The following is a 19,265-nucleotide window of genomic DNA, read 5'->3' as shown; positions in this document are numbered from 1 at the left end:
ATTCCACATGAAACCGTGAAAACGCTGGGGTTTGTGCTTTACATAGTGTTTCATATTAGCAGATAAAAGTGATGGAGATTACAAAAAGGAAAAAATTAAATATCTACCGACCAATGAGCCCATTAAGTATGCCTCAGTATAGAGTACACTTCATGGGGAAGAGGGGGCTGTGTGTAAGTGACAAATAACAGGAGGCACTTGCAAGAAACGAGCAGTTCTCCAAAGAACTAATCGGATACTTTCCTCTCACTTCATGTTGGGTATTTGATACAACAAAGACCGCACAGAAAACACCGCGTCCTACAGTTTTTCTATTGTTGCGTGTGTCTTCTTCGTTGCTACTGAAATATGTTTACCTAGCAGCTGCCTAGCAACGATCGTCTCTTCTGGCTCCACTGTTTCGGCTCTCGGGCGTTAGAGCGACATACAAACAATCAGATATCAAGATGATGTCATAAACTTCCTTTTCCTTTGTAAGGTAGGTTAGACTGAAAGTTTGTTCGACATGAGATTGTGACACGAAAAACAGTGATTTGTGGAATGTGGGGACATGCAGTCTGGTTACTGAGGTTTGAGGAATTACTATTGCCTCTTCAGGAAATTAAAGCGAGGAAGTAACCGGAAACAAGGGATAAGAAGGGCAAGTAAACGAAATGAAGCGAAATGTATAAAAATTTCGACCAATTTAGCCAGGGTCTCTCAGCCAAGAGTTCAACCTGGGACCTTGTGAATGAAAAAAAAAATGCAGCTTACTTGACCCACACATTTTCTATATGTGATCTTTTGGACGAATTCTTGGTTCTGTACGACGAAATACGTCTATATATGTAAAGACTATGCTTATTTCACGATGCTCTTAGTATTCACACTCAACAGCGTCAAATGTCAGGATGAGTGGAATGATAAATTGGACAATATATGGAAAGAAGTGGTCGTGGCCTATTGGGTGTACTATCCGTATATTTTCCTGGACGGATTTGGGGAAAATCACGCAAGATGCATTATATCCGGTATCATGGCCGGGAATCGAATGGAACACCTCCCGGTTGTAAATCAGTAGGATTTCAACTTTAACAACTTTGCTCGATGCGTCAGTAAATAATTCATGAATAAATAAATATAAATAACAATATTAAAAAAACAAACAAACCTCGTGGTTTTAGTCCACAAGCAAACTATACCGACCGAGTGACCGCGGCTTGTCGGCAAAGTTAGTGCCAACTAACACATGGTCACATGGTCAGAGCATCGAATCGCCACGGCCGTTAATTTCGGGTTTCTAGACCGGAACCGCTATTTCCTTGAAATAGCTCCTCAATTATCCTCACGAGGCCAATTGGACACCGTTCCAGACCCACCACTTCTCAGAAAATCTGGTAGTGCTGGGAATGGAACCCGGACCTCTGGATCTGTAGGCAGGAACCGTGACCACTAGACCACGGTGAAAAGTCATTTGTGTTCAACAGGAACTCCAGTATGAGTGTTTAATTTTTATCCTATATATAAAATAGATTATAGTAACTCTCTTTCTCAATGTCGTAAGGAGCTACGTCACTGTGTGATGATGACGTAACCTCAGAGATGTTTTAGACACACACTATAATTACTCTTACATCCAGGTCAAAACAGGCATCTAAGATGTTATTAGCTCATATTATTCGAGCCTTCTGGATGCAACAAGAAAACGGGTTGGCAGTTCTTGTTTCTAACCCGCAACATGAAACGTTTTGACATAAGAAACCTCGGTTTGTGTCGAAGCAAAACACGGATGGGAGTTCTGTTATTCATGAAATCACAGTTCAGCATTTGAAACCGAGAGCGGTGCAAGTACTTGCGTGAGAACTTACATTCTAAGTTACATGTGAAGTATTGCTTTACACTGTCACAATTCAGAGTGTTTATAGACGCGGTTACGAATGGTAATTGGATTTATTGGTCGGTCACAATAGCCGCGCGATCTAAGGCATGAAATATCTTTACCCTCTCGGGCTCTGGGATCGTGGGTTCGAATCAAACTCAAGACATGAATGTCTGTGTTTGTGTTGTCCTGTGTTTAGGTTGGTGCCTTGCTACGGGCTGAGCTGTGAGCTCTACATTACGATTGTTTTACCCCTTTGTAATGGGTCCCTGGATCCCATATTGTGGCTGGGCAGGTCCAGAAACGGGTTTAGTTGTTGTGAAAAACAGGGAAGTCCCTCTCCTGCCCAGAATCTGAATGCAATTCACTGGAACTCTCGCTCGTAACTCTATCCCTGCAGTGGCAGGGCTATTCCCCCTGATTCGGGATGAAACTCGGTTTGGTTAAATACACGTCACGCCATATGGGCGTATGAGGGTGGAGGTATAGCTCCACTAGATAGAGAAGAGTGGCCAACTTCACGTGCCTGCAGCTTTGCTCCCACGAAATAACCAACATTACCTACTTCATTGGATGCTGGATGGGTCCCAGCCTGGACACCGTGGAATAGAGACAAATCTGTTGCTTCTGTAGGGAATCGAACTCCAACCGTCCAGTACGTAGCCCGTCATTGTACTCACTGAGCTATACTGAAGCAGTGCATTATTATTATTATTAACCTCTGTTAGATTTGTTTGTTTGTTTGCTTAATTTATAAATTTATATTTTTTTACTGCGTTGTCAGTACCTAGAATGTATAGCCTCTGGTTGTAGGATAGAAAATGACGATATTTAAGAATTTGGAATTGAACAGCCGTTGCCTAACAGAGACACTATCCCGGTGGTTCCTGACAGAGAGTGAAGAAAAAGACAAAATTTGTAAGATTTGAGGTCTTCACGGCGGTGACTACGAAGAATGCCGTCTTCTTGGAAGTGACGCCGTGTAGATATTCTGTTCACACATCCCAGAAGACGGCATTCTTCAAATAGAAAAGCTGTTTATTATGGCCTGGGTTCTGGCCCAGATACGAACCAAACACCTCCCCAATACGAGTCTACAGACAAGCTCGCTCGGCATCTTTATTTGGATAGAAAAAAAATTGAGTGGAAATGAAAATGTTAACAAGACGTCGAGGGACCTGCCAGGGTACAGAAACCTGGAACGGAGCCGCCAAATATTTGTACAGTAACTTCATGAAGGGATGTTGAGAGTGGGGGGACGGCCACCCGACTAGCACAGACTCCAGGGGCATGTACTTCATACCACACTGGAAAGATATAGAAATATAGGGAGGCCATTCACTGGACTGGGTGGTTATGAAGCAAGAATATTCTTTGTTCTAATCTGCTGACAGCAGAGGAGAAAGACGTGTAAAATGTCATGCAATCGCATTACATATACGCCGTAGCGCACCTGGTTGAGTCACTATGCTACAAATCTGAACATGTGTTCGATACCCGATGAGGTCACAGGATTTTTCAGTTGACCTAATTCTTCCAGCCGCACTACGGCCCTGGGGTCGACTCAACATCTAACAGAAATAAGTACCAGGAATCTTCCTGGGGGAAATGGCGGCCGGCGCTTAAGGCTGACAACCTCACCGCCATCTGCGAGCCGATTATCTCGAGAGAATGTGGGAGCCTCGACCTCTCACAACCGTATGGGCCTTCACGGCCTGTTACAAGGACAGCTTTACCTTTTTACTCCATCAACTTTGGGAACATAATGGCCACCTTCATTTTAGAAAATTAATATACTATATAGTCAACGTAATTCGGATATTTATACGTTGGTTGGAAATATAAACCTGCGCAGAAAATTTCTTCCGTAAGTTTTCCTGCATAAGATATGACGTATCCTTGTCCTTAGGGTGGATGCACTTTACATGTCTACGAATTGTGATGAATGATATGAATCCGCCACTGGCTAGACGTATGAGAGCACTGACCTCTAGCAAAACGTTTCAGACAATGAGCTAATAGCGTTCGAGAAATACCCTTTCAGAAATCGAGTGTTCTTTAACAAAGAACCACTTAGACTTCAAAGGCGCTCTCCCGGAAAATGGCTTCTATGGGATGGTTTTCATTTTCTTCTATACTCTTCATTGCGATGTAGGTTCGGTGTCCCTCGCGGTGTCACTCAGAGCAAGTTAGCTTCTAATCTTTATTAGGAAAATGGCCGATTAGAATATTATCACATATCGGAGGTTTTCGTGACTAAAATTAACGGGTTCCAGATCGGATGATTGCATTTATTGTCACTTTTTTACAATTACAATCAATTATAACAGCTCACGCCGGTCACGGTAGCCGAGCGGTCTAAGGCATGTACTGTCTTCTCTCGCTTGGAAACCGGGATCGTGGGTTCGAATGTTTCCTGTGAGGTACGAACTGAATTCTTATATATTATTCTTATACACTGCCGGTCACAGTAGCCGAGCGGTCTAAGGCATGTACTGTCTTCGCGCGCTCGGAGGTCGGGATCGTGGGTTCGAATCCCAAACAAGGCATGAATATTTGGTTTGTGTATATATTGCCCTGTATTTAGAAGAGGCCTTGCGACGATCTGCTCACTAGTCCAAGGAGTCCTACCGTCTGTAAAATTACCGTGAAACTGAAAAATCAGACCAGGGCCTAAAGGGGCTGTAGAGCCAGTGGGGGGGGGGGAAATAAATAACAGCTCACAGTCAGTGCCTGCCTGTGATTCACTCCAGCCCTTACTGGATTACGAGTGTCTTCTCTTCCACTGTGACGAATGACAAATGAAGAATCACTCCCCAATGAATTCTTGATTTCACGAATGAACTAATTTATAGGGACGAACCGACGAGAGAACACTACTTCCGTTAATTCGTGTATTGATCTGTTGTATCCATTGCCACGGAAATATGTGTTTGTGGAGTCGTTAGCTAGCAGTAGACTGGTTCGTTGTTGCGGGAACTTATGTTACCGATCCGTTACTCAGCAATGGACTATTCCGGCTTTTAGGCGTCATGTCACATTTCGACGGAGACGCGGGCTGTACTGACTGAGGTACTTTGTGGCTTTCCCTATCGGGTGCAGGTGAAAGCTGGAACCTTATCTTGATAAAGGCAGCGACCTTCATCCGAATCTCTTCAGTCTCAGTTGCAGACAGCGCCGTTAAATAGACCGTAAATAAATACATGTAGCTGAGTATTTGCGGAGTTTTATTAGGATATACATGATCTGAAGTTTTCTCGGCGGTAAATATTGTGGTATGTAAGCCCGTTGCTAGGCAACGACAGCGAAATACGCAGCTATACAATAACCGTTACTAAGTAATGGATCTCTAAACAACGGCCATTGCTTGGTAATGGCCGTAACAGACAGGAACAATAGATTTGTTGTCAGCAGTGTTCTCTGAGTCACACGTGCTTCCTTGTGTGTGTGTGTGTGTGTGTGTGGAGTCGAATACCTCCACCGTAGACCTGTGAGTCGTAAGAGGCGAGGGAAAGATGGTATAACCGGGCCACCTTGTTCCTGGGGGACCTGGCCTGGCCCTCCAGTTTGGGGGAGTCTCGAATCTGAGACAGCAATATATAGCCATGAGTGCCGTGGGACTCGGACATGAGAATGACTGCGCTGACGAGCACCAGCAGTAATTGTAAACGACATACCCATTCATTCGTCACTGATGATTTTACGTAATGACTACAACCGCAAGTATTTGGAAAATGAAATTACTGGTCGTGAGTCTCAAGGGGCTTGTCGCCAAGATGATCTGATTGGCGGTGAACAGCCAGTCGTAAAGTAACCCTGACTGTGTCTCTAGAAGAGAGTCTTGAGACGAGAGTGAGAGGAGTAGGAGGTTGGTGTGAGATGGTCGCCAGCCTGCAAGTTAATGGAGTGGAATCAGTGAGAGGCCTGCTGCGGTTCAGTCGCTGTGAGCTGTTGTTGGAAACTGGTAGCTGAGGCACGGGGATAGTTCATGAACCCAGAGGAAGGGTACCAGTAAACAGGCGAAGAAAAAGCAGGCTGAGAAGCCTTACGCGTCTGTTCTAGTGTGAATTAGCAATAGCGATACAGTTACTTGTAGTTATGAGCTGTGCGTGTATAAGTGTTCAATTCATTCATTCAACTACTGGCAGTGGTACCCGATACTTCCCCATCTACCGGAGGGATTGGAAACTACTTGGACGGGAAACTTTTTACCTAATTTTGCTCAGAGGTCTCCTAGAGACATGAAGTTCTTTTACGTGCCGCAAATCTAGGACACGGGACCCACGGCTTAAAGTCCCTCCCGGAGGAATTGTTCCCTGAATTTTTCCACCCTTAAAAATTCCACGACTTCCGCCGGGTTTGAACCCGCGTACCTTGAGTCATGAGGTGGGAACGTTACCCCTAGACTACGGAGGCCGCTTTAAGTGTTTAATAAATCCGATTACCAATCCGAACCCTTCTACAGTCACACGTGACAGTAGGATGTTGCACTCGGCTGTGTTACATTTCTTACAAAACTGGCTGTGCAACTGCTCGATCTCATAACCCAGAAGACTACAATATAAATTATGTTATGATCTAGAAATATCTACCGTTTAGTTATAATCCGACCTCGGACAGATGTCCCTTGAAAGGTGGGGATATCGCCTTGTCTTCTTACTGTTATGTTCCCCTCCACGTCACCCGGCCCGAAGCCTTTGTTACTGGCAACGTTTAGCGCTTTATTATCACTATTAATATCTGTGCCAATAGAAAGGTTGGAGGAAATGAGGGGAAGAGTGCGAAGTGCTCTGGGGGGGGGGAGAAAAGCAGCTGGAAGGGGATTCGGGCGTATCGATTTATGGGACTTACTCCTGTCGCCTCAGTATGGAAACTGATCATTCGTAACGGTAATGAGACAGTAATACAGCTATCTCCTTTATTTAACTGTAATATGAACATGTTAGGACAAAGAAGGATGAATTCGTTTCGAATTTTGCGAAAAAGAAAGAATTATTGTGTAGGATTTGAGGTTCACATAGCGGCGGTTATGAAGAATTATAATTTTCTTGGATAAACAGTTCATCAGCCAACGTTTCAGAAGAACATGTCACGATGAATAGGGATTTAGACGTACGAGATATCACAATTTGACTTCAATTCTATTCTCATTGACTGAATAAAGCACATTAAGCAAAGAATGAAATTATTTCTGATTTAATTTAAGAATCTGAAACATGCTTTCATTATATAATGGGTTGGTGTCGGAGAGGCTTTATGCTAACTGCTTTTTAACGGACTAATTGTCGATGTTAAACATTTCGGCTGGCATGTACGTTGTACAGTGACAGATTTCCTTAAAGTGCTGTTAGCTAATGTGATGTTTTACAGTGGTTAAACATTGTGTAATCATGTTATACACTTTGTTAGACGGGAACCAAGTGTACACTTCGGTTGTTTTATTTTCTGATCCATTATCGTAACTTCCTGAGAGTATAGCTTAATTAGCGATGTAACGTCATAGCCTCACTTTATATTAAGTTCATAATGGTTTCTGACTATTAGCTTCAGATGATATTTAATTTTCTAACCGGCAACGGCCACAATATATACTATATGGTTTAACATTAAAAAACGACTCTTTGTAATAATAATTGGTTCTTAGATTAAAGCAATGACAATTTTTTCTGAAAATCATAAATTTTATTAACTTTATAACCGATATGCAGACGCCCTATTTGGAAGCCGCCCGTTGCTCATCTATCCAAGAAATTACAAATATTTTATGGAACATGAAGTTTCTGCCGTTTTCACAAGAGCCCTCCATTGGTGCCTATCCTGAGCCAGATGTATCCAATCAGTATCACCTCGTCCTATTTCTCTGAAATCTATTTTTCAACATCATCCTTCCATCTATGTCTGGATCTTCCTAGTTGCTCCTTTCTTTCTACCTTTCACACCAAACTCCTATACGCATTCCTCTTCTCTCCCATGCGTGTTACATTCCATGCCAATCTCATCATCTTTGACTCGAATATTATACTTTATTTTCAATTTTGCCTGTGTCTCTTCATAAATAAAAGCGTCTATACAAAAACTTGTCGCACGCGTTTCCAAAAAAATTCTTGTAACTTTTATGGTGTTGGTATGGGTGCGACGTGTATAAGAAATTATTGTTAGTTCTTGTTGGGTTCTCACACACCTGCTACGGCACTGTGGTCTTGCCACTGTACAGCTAATGGGACTCCACACTGTGACTTGAGAGACCTAATTTACAGCCAGCCTATTGTCTCAATAGAATATGATGTAAGAGTTCCCCCCTGTAGTACATTGACATTTAATTTTATGGGCTTAATTTTATCGCAGCTTATAGAAACTGTACACAGACATATATGAACTACTTCCTCGCAAAAGTACATCATAAAATGTACAAGGACTTTAATGACGCGAATATTTGTAGCTCACGCTTTCCATTTATTCCGGTTTCAAGCTCTCTGACACGAAATGTCTCTGGGATGTGTTTTTGCTTGAGATAATGTGTCACATTTCTACTCACTCATGGAGCTGAGCCCTTCTTGAGAAGCCGTCAATTGTGCTGCTACTCAGGAACTTCCCAGCATTTTATGAAACCCGAAGATTCATTTCCGTGTTCACAAGAACCTGCCACTGGTCCCTATCCTAAGCCAGATCAATTCAATCCATACCATCGCATCCTATCTCTCTAAGATCCATTTTAATATTGTCCACCCACCTACGCCTTGGTCTCCCCAGTGGCCTATTTTTTTTCTGGCTTTCCAACAAATATTTTACATGCATTCCTCTTCGCCTCCATTCATTCTACATGCCCCGCCAACCTCATCCTCCTTGACTTGATCATTCTAATTATACTTGGAGAAGGGTACAAGTTATGAAACTCTTCATTATGCAATTTTCTCCAACCTCCTGTCACTTCAGCTCTCTTCGGTACAAATGTTCTCCTCAACACCGTGTTCTCAAACACCCTCAGTCTACGTGTATCTTCCTCCCTTAATGTCAGAGACCAAGATTCGCACCCATACACAACCACAGGCAAAATTATAGTTTTGTATATTCTATTTTTTAATGTTTCTAGACATCAGACGAGAAGACAAAAGGTTCTGGATTCAGTGGTAGCAAGCATTACCCGAGTTCTGTCTCCTCTTAATTTCCTCCTGAATCAGGTTTCGATCTGTTGTCGTTGTTCCCAAATATCTGAACAGTGCCACATTGCCTCTCTAATATTTCTTAAATATTCTTATGGATAAATGGAATGTCTATGGTGACGTCACAAGGAATAGGGTTTTATGATGGAAAACTCTAGGAAATGTTCCATTTTGAAAGAGCGACTAGGTAATTTGGGGATAATATTAAGATGTATCTTAGGGAAATATGTTATCAGAATTTTAAATGGATCTAATTAGCTAAGGATCGTGTCCAGTGCCCGAATTTTGTGCTTTGATGATGCATTTTGATTGTTCTAATATAGCGTTAGCTCTGTAAACAGTTTAAATACGAGGGACAATTCAGACATATATGCTTCCTTTTCTGCTCTCGCAATATATAGCGGCTACAATTTTTATAGAATAACTAGCACCCACATTGATCCTATAAGCCCTAGTGGTTACAATGCGCACCACCAGCTTTAAGACACTAAAATCCTATATTCTACTCACAGATTTTCTTTGTATGTTTCCCTTTAATAGCACTAACCAACTGTTCCTTTTTTCCCCCCCCTTGGCACTACAGCCCCAGTGGGTCTAGACCTACCTCCATGAACTTCTCCGTTCACTTCGGTTTTTCTAGATCCTACACATACGGTAGGACTCCTTGGGCGGGTGATCAGCTCGTCGTAAGGCCTCTACCTGTACACAAACACAGAAAAACGCACACATACAAACTAAACATCCATGCCCTGAGTGGGCTTCGAACCAACGATCCCGGTTTCCAAGCGAGCGAGACAGTACATGCCTTAGACCTCTCGGCTACCGTGACCGGCAACTGTTCCTTTAGCGGAGGTGTAATGTGTTTCCCGTGAGGTACGGCCTGGATTGCTATATATTCTGCCCACGGTGTATGTGTGTGTTCCGTACGGTTCTCACAGTAGACAGCGACTGTTTCCCTAAACAGCATTAACCGGTTGGGCTTTGTAGCGGAGACGTAATGTGTTTGCTGTGAGGTACGGACTGAATTGTTATATATTCTGCTCACACAGTGTATCTGTGTGTTCCGTATGGTTCTCACAATAAACAGCGACTGTTTCCCTAAACAGCATTAACCGACTGGTACTTTAGCGGAGGTACAGTCCCGGAATTATCCTGGAAGGACTGTGGAAAATCAGGAAAGTCACCAGAATTTCCGATATTCTTGCCTAGATTCGAACAGAACACCTCCGGAACAAGAGTCTATGATGCTATCAATATTTCACTCAATCTTTACATAATTTCATGCCCACAGAGAACAGCAGACGGGAGAAAAACGGCTTCTGTATTGAAAGGTACATTATACACTAGAGTTCTTTTAAAAAACACAAGAGACGCAAACACATAAACTCGGTTTTCTTCTGTGTAGCGAAACAAAGCAGGGGATCGGATGCCCCAAGAGATGGAGAAACCCAAGTAACAAAGGTCATACACTTGACACCAGTAAAGAATGCATCTAAATTTTTAAAAAGTTTCCTGTAGGGACACACATTTTGTATCTTTGCAGGCAAGTTTATCTTCATTCATATTTAACAAGAAGGTATTTTAGCTTCAAACAGACCAGTTCGCGTTCTTTTTCACCGTTTCTAAACGTCGACTTCGGTATTGCATGTATTATTATGTACATAGCTCATATAACGAACTCAGTATAGAGCAGTCATGTCATTGTGTATACGTAAAATTTGTCTGATATAACCTCAAAGTTTATCATTAACGCTGGGTTTATGATCGTTGAATTATTAAGAACAATGTAACTTTGTTTATGGCCTATCTCTGTACCGAAATTTCACGTACCTACTTCCAAAAATTTTTTGGTTATAACCATCAAACAGAAGGAGAAATATAATTCATGCACGACCGCCATACTGTTACAGACTTCTATGAAAAATTGTTTTAAAAACAGTTACACATTTTAAACACTCTACAACCATAAAAAAATTCCAGGTTTTGCCACCTAGATTCTTATATTTTTTGGTTACTTTCATGATGTTTTCTATTTAGGACAAGAAAACAAACAAACAAACAAACAAACAAACAACTAAACAAGGCAAGCAGGCATGAAAATTAGTAATCTTGTAAGATTTGAGGCTTTCACGGCGGTGACTATGAAGAAAGCAGTATTCTGGGATTTGGCACCGTGTATATGTGGTGTTAACCGACGTTTCGGAGGAACGTATCGCCCCCATCTTCAGGGTAAGCAGACTAGTCTGCTTTACCGTTTCTCACGGTGTTGTCGCTTGCAGAATTCTTATACTTTTTCTTCTACCCTGAAGATGGGGGCGATACGTTCCTCCGAAACGTCGGTTAACACCACATATACACGGTGCCAAATCCCAGAAGACTGCTTTCTTCATTAGTAATCTTGTTCTTAAAGGAAATGATGCTATAAGTTCCCCACCACACATGTTTGCACTTAGACCAAATTATTATTACTGATCGTGGAGACATGAAAATTATGACATTATGATGGCTTTAAATGAACCAATGTTCATACCAAGTTTCGTGAAGATCGATCACCTGGTTCAAAAATCGAAACTGAGCACACAAAAATACAGTCAAACGATATGATTTCATAAGCCTAATTGTTGTTCATAGGAAAGTAAGCAAAAGTAAACTAAAGTTGTCCCTGTTCTTAATTAATTAAGCGCTACGCCATGAAGGCGTATGATGAAGTGGAGGTATAGCTATTGACTTCTGCACTAGATAGAGTTTAGCGCTCAGTTTTACTTGCCACGAAAGAATCCCCGGCCATGCAACACGCTATACCGACTGAGCTATCCCTGAACTGATGATATTTATGTGTGTCTCGAATATTATGCTTCTTATCCGCTATCGTTCTTAGTATGATAGGCACTATGACTGTGACGAGGAAGATGAGAAAAATACAAATGTTCCTGTTCGTATCCGTAACATTTCAGTCACTAAATATCTGATACACATTGTCGGGCTCTGGGTATTTTTCTCTCGTTTGGTTCAGGTCACAATTGATGTCTCTCGTGTTTTAAACTTAGAGAATCAGGACGTGCAGGACGTGCGTAATATTGGTTGCCATGGTGACAAAGGAGTTATCGCTGTGTACCGAAAGATGGCTCCATTTTCAACAATGCATTCTAGGAACGCTCGAATTATGAGAACACATTAGTGTGGGGAGGGAAATTTCATTTGAGAATTGAAGAAAAAACGTAAGCGACTGAAGAACAGAAATGTAAATTTGTCTCTTTATAAAAGAAAAGGATTACCGTATTTACGCATGTATAGGCCGCACATTTTTTGCCAAAAATTCAAGAGGAAAACTGGGGTGCGGCTTATATTCGAAATATTCGAAGTCACACTTCATTAAAAAAAATTATATTCATAATTAGTAATACAGGGTGTTCTACTCCTGAAATAATATCCCAAGAAAATTATTTTTTCTGTAATTTCTGTCTGAAAATTGTGCTGCGGCCTATACACCCACGCGGCCTATACATGCGTAAATACGGTAATTCATTTCTAACCACAGCTGTAAACGGAAGTGAAGAACAGCTTCAAGCTCCGGAAACCTAAACTTCTGAAGTATTTGGATGCGAAAAATTATAATTTTTTTGACAGAAAATCTACTGCTGCTAGGAAACGATACTTGGTTCTTCATTCCAAAAAAAAAACATTTCATATATATTCTTAAATTCCATATATGTTGCATATATTCAGCACACTCTATAATGTGAGATGACTCCTGGAAGCCAGAATAGTTCGTTCCTAGGCAACTGCTAGTTAAACACATTCCCGCGGAAGCGTAAGCGCGCAACAATAGAAGAGTGGTGTTTTCTGTGGTCCGTGCCGCGCGCGTTGTTATGCAAATTTTCTATGATTACATTGCTGTGATTGCTGCTTCCATCTTTGTAGTTGCCTGTTCGACTTACTACTCTAAACTGAAGATGGAAGCGTAGTTAAACGTAGGTAAAATTCTACTGGATAAAATAGCCTAACATACTGGAAGATAGTGTTCTTCATGCTGATCGACTATAGAGGGTCAGTCCAACAAGTTCTACATTTATATCTGTAATTCAAATATTTCAAAAGGAGAAGATGAACGGGGATTGTAACACAAACGGAAAATATGTGAGATGTATATATAAAATTATAAATGGAAAACTTGAAGGGAAGATATCACTTGGAAGACCTAGCAGTAGATGGGAGGATAACATGAATATGGATCATAAAAGCATATGATGTGAAACTATAGGCTAGATTTAGTTGGCTCATAATAGGAAAAAAATGACGAGCTCTTGAAACATAGTAATAGACTTTCTGGTTCCATAAAACATTATGAAAATTTCTTAAGCATTTTAGGGATCTATGGATTATTCTCCTTAGGATTAGTTTGTTAAAATATTTTTATCCTGTCTTCGCACTCTCGAACGCTGGGATCATGAGCTCGAATCCCACTCAAAGCATCGATGTCTGTGTGCGTTTATTCTGTGTTTGTGTTATCCTGTGTGTAGGTAGAGGCCTTTGCGACGGGCTGATCCCCCGTCCAAGGAATCCTACCGTCTATGTAAAAAAAAAGATTACGAAACTGAAGAAGAGGCCAGGGCCTAACAAAGGGCTGTAGAACCATTGGTGCGTGAATGAATGAATGAATGAAACATCTTGGTCAATGAAGATTTGACCTCTAATTCATGAATAATAGTCTTACCACTTACAGACTTTTCATTTTGTATAATATTTCCATATTTCTACATAAGTTGGTACTTTGAAATAGTGTATTCATAGTGAATATATCAGGTATGATATTTAATTGTTTATTGCAAAATTACCATAATTTTGTGCTAGTATTTATGTACTAAATTGCATGACACTTTACTTACCATTCACGTCAAATATGAGTTTAACACGTATTTGATGTGGTGATGTTCATTTGTTTGTAGTTTCCATTGTTAACGTTGTTTAGTTCGTGTAATTGCCGCCACGGACGCTGTGAAAGGTTTCAGATTGTACCCACGCGTCTCGTTACCCTTAACTCGCAACCATCACAGTTTGTATAGCACCAATCACGGGCTGTAGAAGGCGGTGAGTTAAGTAAGCGGATATCAGAAACTTGCACAGCACAACGTTAGAAAAGCCGGACTTATCGCATACATACACAAATATCTTTAATTTAATTTAATAATATGATTTTAGTTTCAGTCACTCTTTTGTTATTATGTTATTTACGAGTACATTAAAACGTATTTTAATAAAGGTAGTATGTATTTTTATACAGTATATATATATACAAAAATCATATTTTAAATAGACTAATCATTATATTTTATAAGAAAATTTATGAAGCAATATTTTAAAATTTAAATGTGATATCCCTGGCCATTTTTGTTTTGTTTATTAAGGAATAAATTAGACTCTGAATTTCAATTTTTTTGCGATTAAATTAATTATAAATATCTTGAATTTTACTTTTAATTAATTTCAGAAAAAAATAGACACTTAAGAAAAAAAACAGCTATATATATGTACCTTACCTATAATAATTTATATCAATACTTTATTAATTTACTTTCCCGAGCATACATTTTATCTATTGGATATCTATTTTGTATTAAAGTAATTTCTCATAACAATTTTTTCGTTCATACTTTAAAGGGTCTATGATTATAGTCCCGTAATAAAAACGTGTTGACGTAAAATATAGTTCGTGCTTTGTGTTCAAAGATTAACTCACATTTAATAGTTATTTTAGAAAATTTGTAATACTTTCTCTTTCTAAAGGCTACATAAATTCTGAGACAGTACTCATATCCCATAATTCACTATACATTTTCTCTCACAATAAAATGTATCGAATTATTAAAACTGTACACTACATTTTCAAAACACAATTGCTTCAAAAATTCTCCATATTAAAGCTTAAGCAACAGAACTTCGTGAGCAAGAAGGTACACTCTGTATTTCAGTAAAAACACCACAATTTCACGTTGATGCTAGCATCAGTAGAGGAAGTTTCACGTACCTTCCCTGTCTCTGTTCATCACGTCACTGGGCGTAGAGAGAGCTGAAATATGGACAAGGCTCTCTGTGTTCGTTCGTTGCTAGGATACGCAACCCCCTCCCCAGAATCCCCCTCTGTGGACCAGAACCAACAGGTAGGACATAACTACTTACCCACGCGCGTGCAATCGACCTCTTTACGCATGCGTACAGCAGACTTCTTGTATCGTCCTTGACTGTTCTGTAGCTTTACGAAAAACAGTGCAGTGTAGAAACAGTAATTCAAAATTATTTTAAAGCGATCCTGTTTCCAAGCTCATTCTCCCATTTTAGTGATGTATGAGCTATTAAAACTGATGTTGCATGTAAAGATAAGTAATTCTGGTATGTGACGCCGTGTCGCGTGTTAGATCTGTATGACGTTTCGGAGGAATGCGTTTCTACGTGAAAATTAGGCAACATTTTTCTGCGAAAATTTGGTAGAAATCTGTAATGCAGGGTTTCACATCCCGGACGTCTCTAACTTGACCTCACATGCCCCATTGGCTTGACATTCTTAGTCACCCGCAAACATAACCTCAAATCGCATAACTCAGTACATGACTTACATTAATGTAGCGTGTAGACCGCCTCTGAGGTATAGTTGCCAGAGTTCCTGGTTACAGATCCAGAGGTACCGGGTTCGATTCCCGGCGCTACCAGTTTTTCTGAGAAGTAGTGGGTCTGGAATGGGGTCCACTCAGCCTCGTGAGGATAAATGAGGAGCTATTTCAAGGAAATAGCGGCTCCGGTCTAGAAAATCGAGATTAACGGTCGCGGGGATCCGTTGGGCTGACTACGTGACACCCTCTATCCGCTAAAGTTGGCACTAACTTCGCCGACAAGCGGGGGTCGCTCGGTCGGTATAGTTCGCTTGAGGACTACAGGCCATGAAGTTCGTTCGTTCGGAAAACCGTTACTGGCTAACGTTCTCGAGACAAACAACGAAACAACAGTCGCTGCTACGCGTCTGATTCTTAATAAGCAAGTATACGCAGCCGCTAGTGGGTAATGCCTTCGCAGACAAATACGTTCCCACGGAAACTTCTGGAGTGTAAAAATGGAAGGTGTTTTCTATGCGGTCCGTGTCGACATGATATAACCGAGACAAGTTTAGAAGATTTCAGTTGACTCTCGTGTGGAGGCGGAGTCGAATACCTCCACCGTAGCCCTACGAGTCGTAGGGGGCGACGAAATGGAACCCAATGCCTAGGGGTATAACTGGGCCACCCTGTTCCTGGGGGATATAAATACGGGCCCTGGTCTTCCAGGTTGGGGAAGTCTCGAAACTGAGACAGTAAAATGTGGTCATGAATCCCACGGGACTCGGATACGAGAATGACTGCGCTGGCGAGTACTAGCAGCAATTGTAAACGACAGACCCATCCTCTCGTCAGAGAGGATGCTACATAAGGAATATAACAGCAAGTGATCAGATGGAAAGTAAATATTCTGGACATGAGTCTCAAGGGGCTTGTCGCCAAGAAGAACTGATTGGCGGTAAACCTCCAGTCATAAAATAACTCTGACTTTGAATTGTGAGTTGTCGGTTGTAATGAAATCTGTCAGAAGACTTTTGTCCGTACAGTTGAAGAATCTCTTTTGTTAAGATCCGTTACCGGGAAACGACCAGTGAAATCAGACTGAAATTTTTTTTTTTTGCGATGGTGTCATAATTAAGTAGTTACGAGTCATGGGTTAAAGTGGCCTATAAAGCCAATGTCTAATCCAACCCCCCTCCCCCCTCAAGAGTCACTGTAATACGTGGTATATTTTTTCGTACACACATCGAAATTACCGCATTTGGATATTACGCTAGACAGAAAGAAAGAAGAACCAAACAGAGGTTGAACTAAAAAAGACAGGAAATGATGAAGACAATAATAAATATACAGGGAATAAATATCTCCATGCAACGAAATTGTAATGGTGCTGCGTGAGAGTTTTAGTAAGCATGCATACTTTGCTGGTAGTAAGACTACCAATTCCACTGGCAGGTGGTTCTGTCAACTATTATTTTAATGAAAATCCTTTATTTAAAACAATTCCTTGAAACGTGTATTCCTTTATCACTGGATGTTGTAATTGGAAAGCGAAAAGACCGGTAAACATGTAGGATGAGAAATAAAGACAAAATGAGTGACAGTGGATTTAATAGTTAAGAGGAAAACAAAGCAAAGGTACTAAGGAAGACAGAAGGAAAGGAGAGTTAAAGGAGGGAACGAGAGAAAGATGGTTCGACACTTACTGCTCAACTGCTTGTGCTGACCCAAGCCTTGGGACGGAACTCGTGGCTTTCCTCAGGCAAGTACTGTCCGTGTGTTGGGTTCCGCCCGTTCTCAACATAACGCTCAGTGAATTTGTTCTAATCTACTACATGAGTGAGAATTTTAGGGTGAATACGGATTATAAAAGGGGTTTAGTTACAGTGCGTCACCATTCTTCCCTCCCTCTGAGGCCGAGTATAAACACTGATTGTTGTTCAGCAATTCTTTCAGTATTTTTTTGTGTGATCTCTAAGTTACAGTTTATGAAGATGTAAGTTATGTACTCGCCGGTCACGGTAGCCGAGCGGTCTAAGGCATGCACTGTCTTCGCTCGCTTGGAGACCGGGATCGTGGGTTTGAATTCCACTCTGGGCATGGATGTTTAGTTTGTGTGTGTGCGTTTTTCTGAGTTTGTGTACAGGTAGAGGCCTTGCGACGAGCTGATCACCCACCCAAGGAGTCCTACCGAATGTGTAAGATCTAGAAAAGCCGAAGTTAACGGAGAAGTTCATGGAGGTAAGCCTAGGCCCACTGGGGCTGTAGTGCCAAGGAAAAAAAAGTTATGTACCCCACAAAATGAGGTATATTATAGAGCGATGATGTAACATCCACTGAGAATTCAACGGGAAATCCCGTCATTAGCTTCCCACTGCTTTCTCCCGTATTCCATTCCTATATCATATCGAATTATTCATTCATGCTGGGGCCACGCGGTAGCGTAGTTGGTTGAGGCACTGTGCTACAAGCCCGAAGGTCGCGGGTTCGATTCCTGATGAGGCCATTGGATTTTTCAGTTGACCTAATACTTCCAGCCGCACTATGGCACTGGGGTCGATTCAGCCTCTAATAGAAATGAGTACCAGGAATCTTCCTGAGGGTAAAAGCCGGCCGGGGCGTAAGGCTGACAATCTCACCGCCATCTGTGAGCCGAGTGTCTAGAATATGTGGGAGCCTCGACGTCTCACAAACCTATGGGCCTCTACTTCCTACTATAGGGATACCTATACTTTTCTTTACTTTTATTATGCATTTAGACTGAGGTTTAGCGGTAGCTCCCACTAATAACATGCATGAATAACCAATCGTAAACCATGTTACTCTACGTTATCTATGTACTTCAAAATAATATCAAGTTTTATAGAATAGACAGGATATATCAAAGTAAAAGTGTAATCGCTCGTTCATGATAGACTTCATGACTATTTTCATACAGCCTCTTAACGCTCGACATTTCTTTGCTATGGTAACCTAAACAAATGATAAACCTCAGGTTTCAAAAGGTGTTTATCCATATAGAAGGATAACTGCGTCTGCAATTTATGTTTTACAACCGAAAGGAAGTAACACATGAATTAACATTTCTTGGGTTTGATTTATGGGCTTCTGATTGTGACAGCGCCTGCGCAGTTTCGTCACATAATCATGACGAAACCCGTCACAACGTGCTGTGTGTTTTCGGAAACAGTATTTGTATTACAATATCCTTATTGTAAGAAGTGAAGAGCTAGCCCTGTAACGGACCATGGAGGCCCATAGGGTTATGAGACGTCGAGGCTCCCACATTTTCTAGACAGTCGGCTCACAGATGGCGGCGAAGTTCTCGGGCTTACGCGTCGGCCGCCCTTTATCCCCAGAAAGATTCCTGCTACTCATTTCTGTTAGAGGCTGAGTCACACAACAAGGCCATAGTGCAGCTGGAAAGATTAGTTCAACTGAAAAATCTAAAGACTTCATCGGGACTCGAACCTGCGACCTTCAGGCTTGTAGCATAGAGCCTCAACCAGCTGCGCTACCGCGTTCCTTCCAAGATTTACATATGTATGTACAGTATGTTCAATAATTCGGCCCACGGGTAAGTGCCTAATGAATAATGAGGCCCTCAGATGTTCAAAGTTGGACAGCCCTAGTTGAGTACACTGCATAGCCTCGACATAAAAC

The 19,265-nt window shown here is 41.3% G+C and overlaps 1 protein-coding gene across 1 annotated transcript in view; it reads right to left on the bottom strand.

Moving 5' to 3' along the window:
• The window catches only part of LOC111862493, a 66,131-nt gene extending 52,053 nt beyond the window's left edge, over positions 1-14,078 (bottom strand). Inside the window, exon 1 of the mRNA XM_023847962.2 lies at positions 13,905-14,078. The gene's annotated coding sequence lies outside the window, so the exon portion shown is untranslated. The remainder of the gene's footprint in view (positions 1-13,904) is intronic.
• Between the last annotated feature and the right edge of the window lie 5,187 nt (positions 14,079-19,265).

Source organism: Cryptotermes secundus, unplaced genomic scaffold (assembly GCF_002891405.2).
Source record: "Cryptotermes secundus unplaced genomic scaffold, Csec_1.0 scaffold816, whole genome shotgun sequence".
In the NCBI taxonomy this organism is placed as follows: domain Eukaryota; kingdom Metazoa; phylum Arthropoda; class Insecta; order Blattodea; family Kalotermitidae; genus Cryptotermes; species Cryptotermes secundus.
The sequence above is the reverse complement of the archived record's forward strand: the minus strand, read 5'-3'. Positions and strand labels throughout refer to the sequence as shown.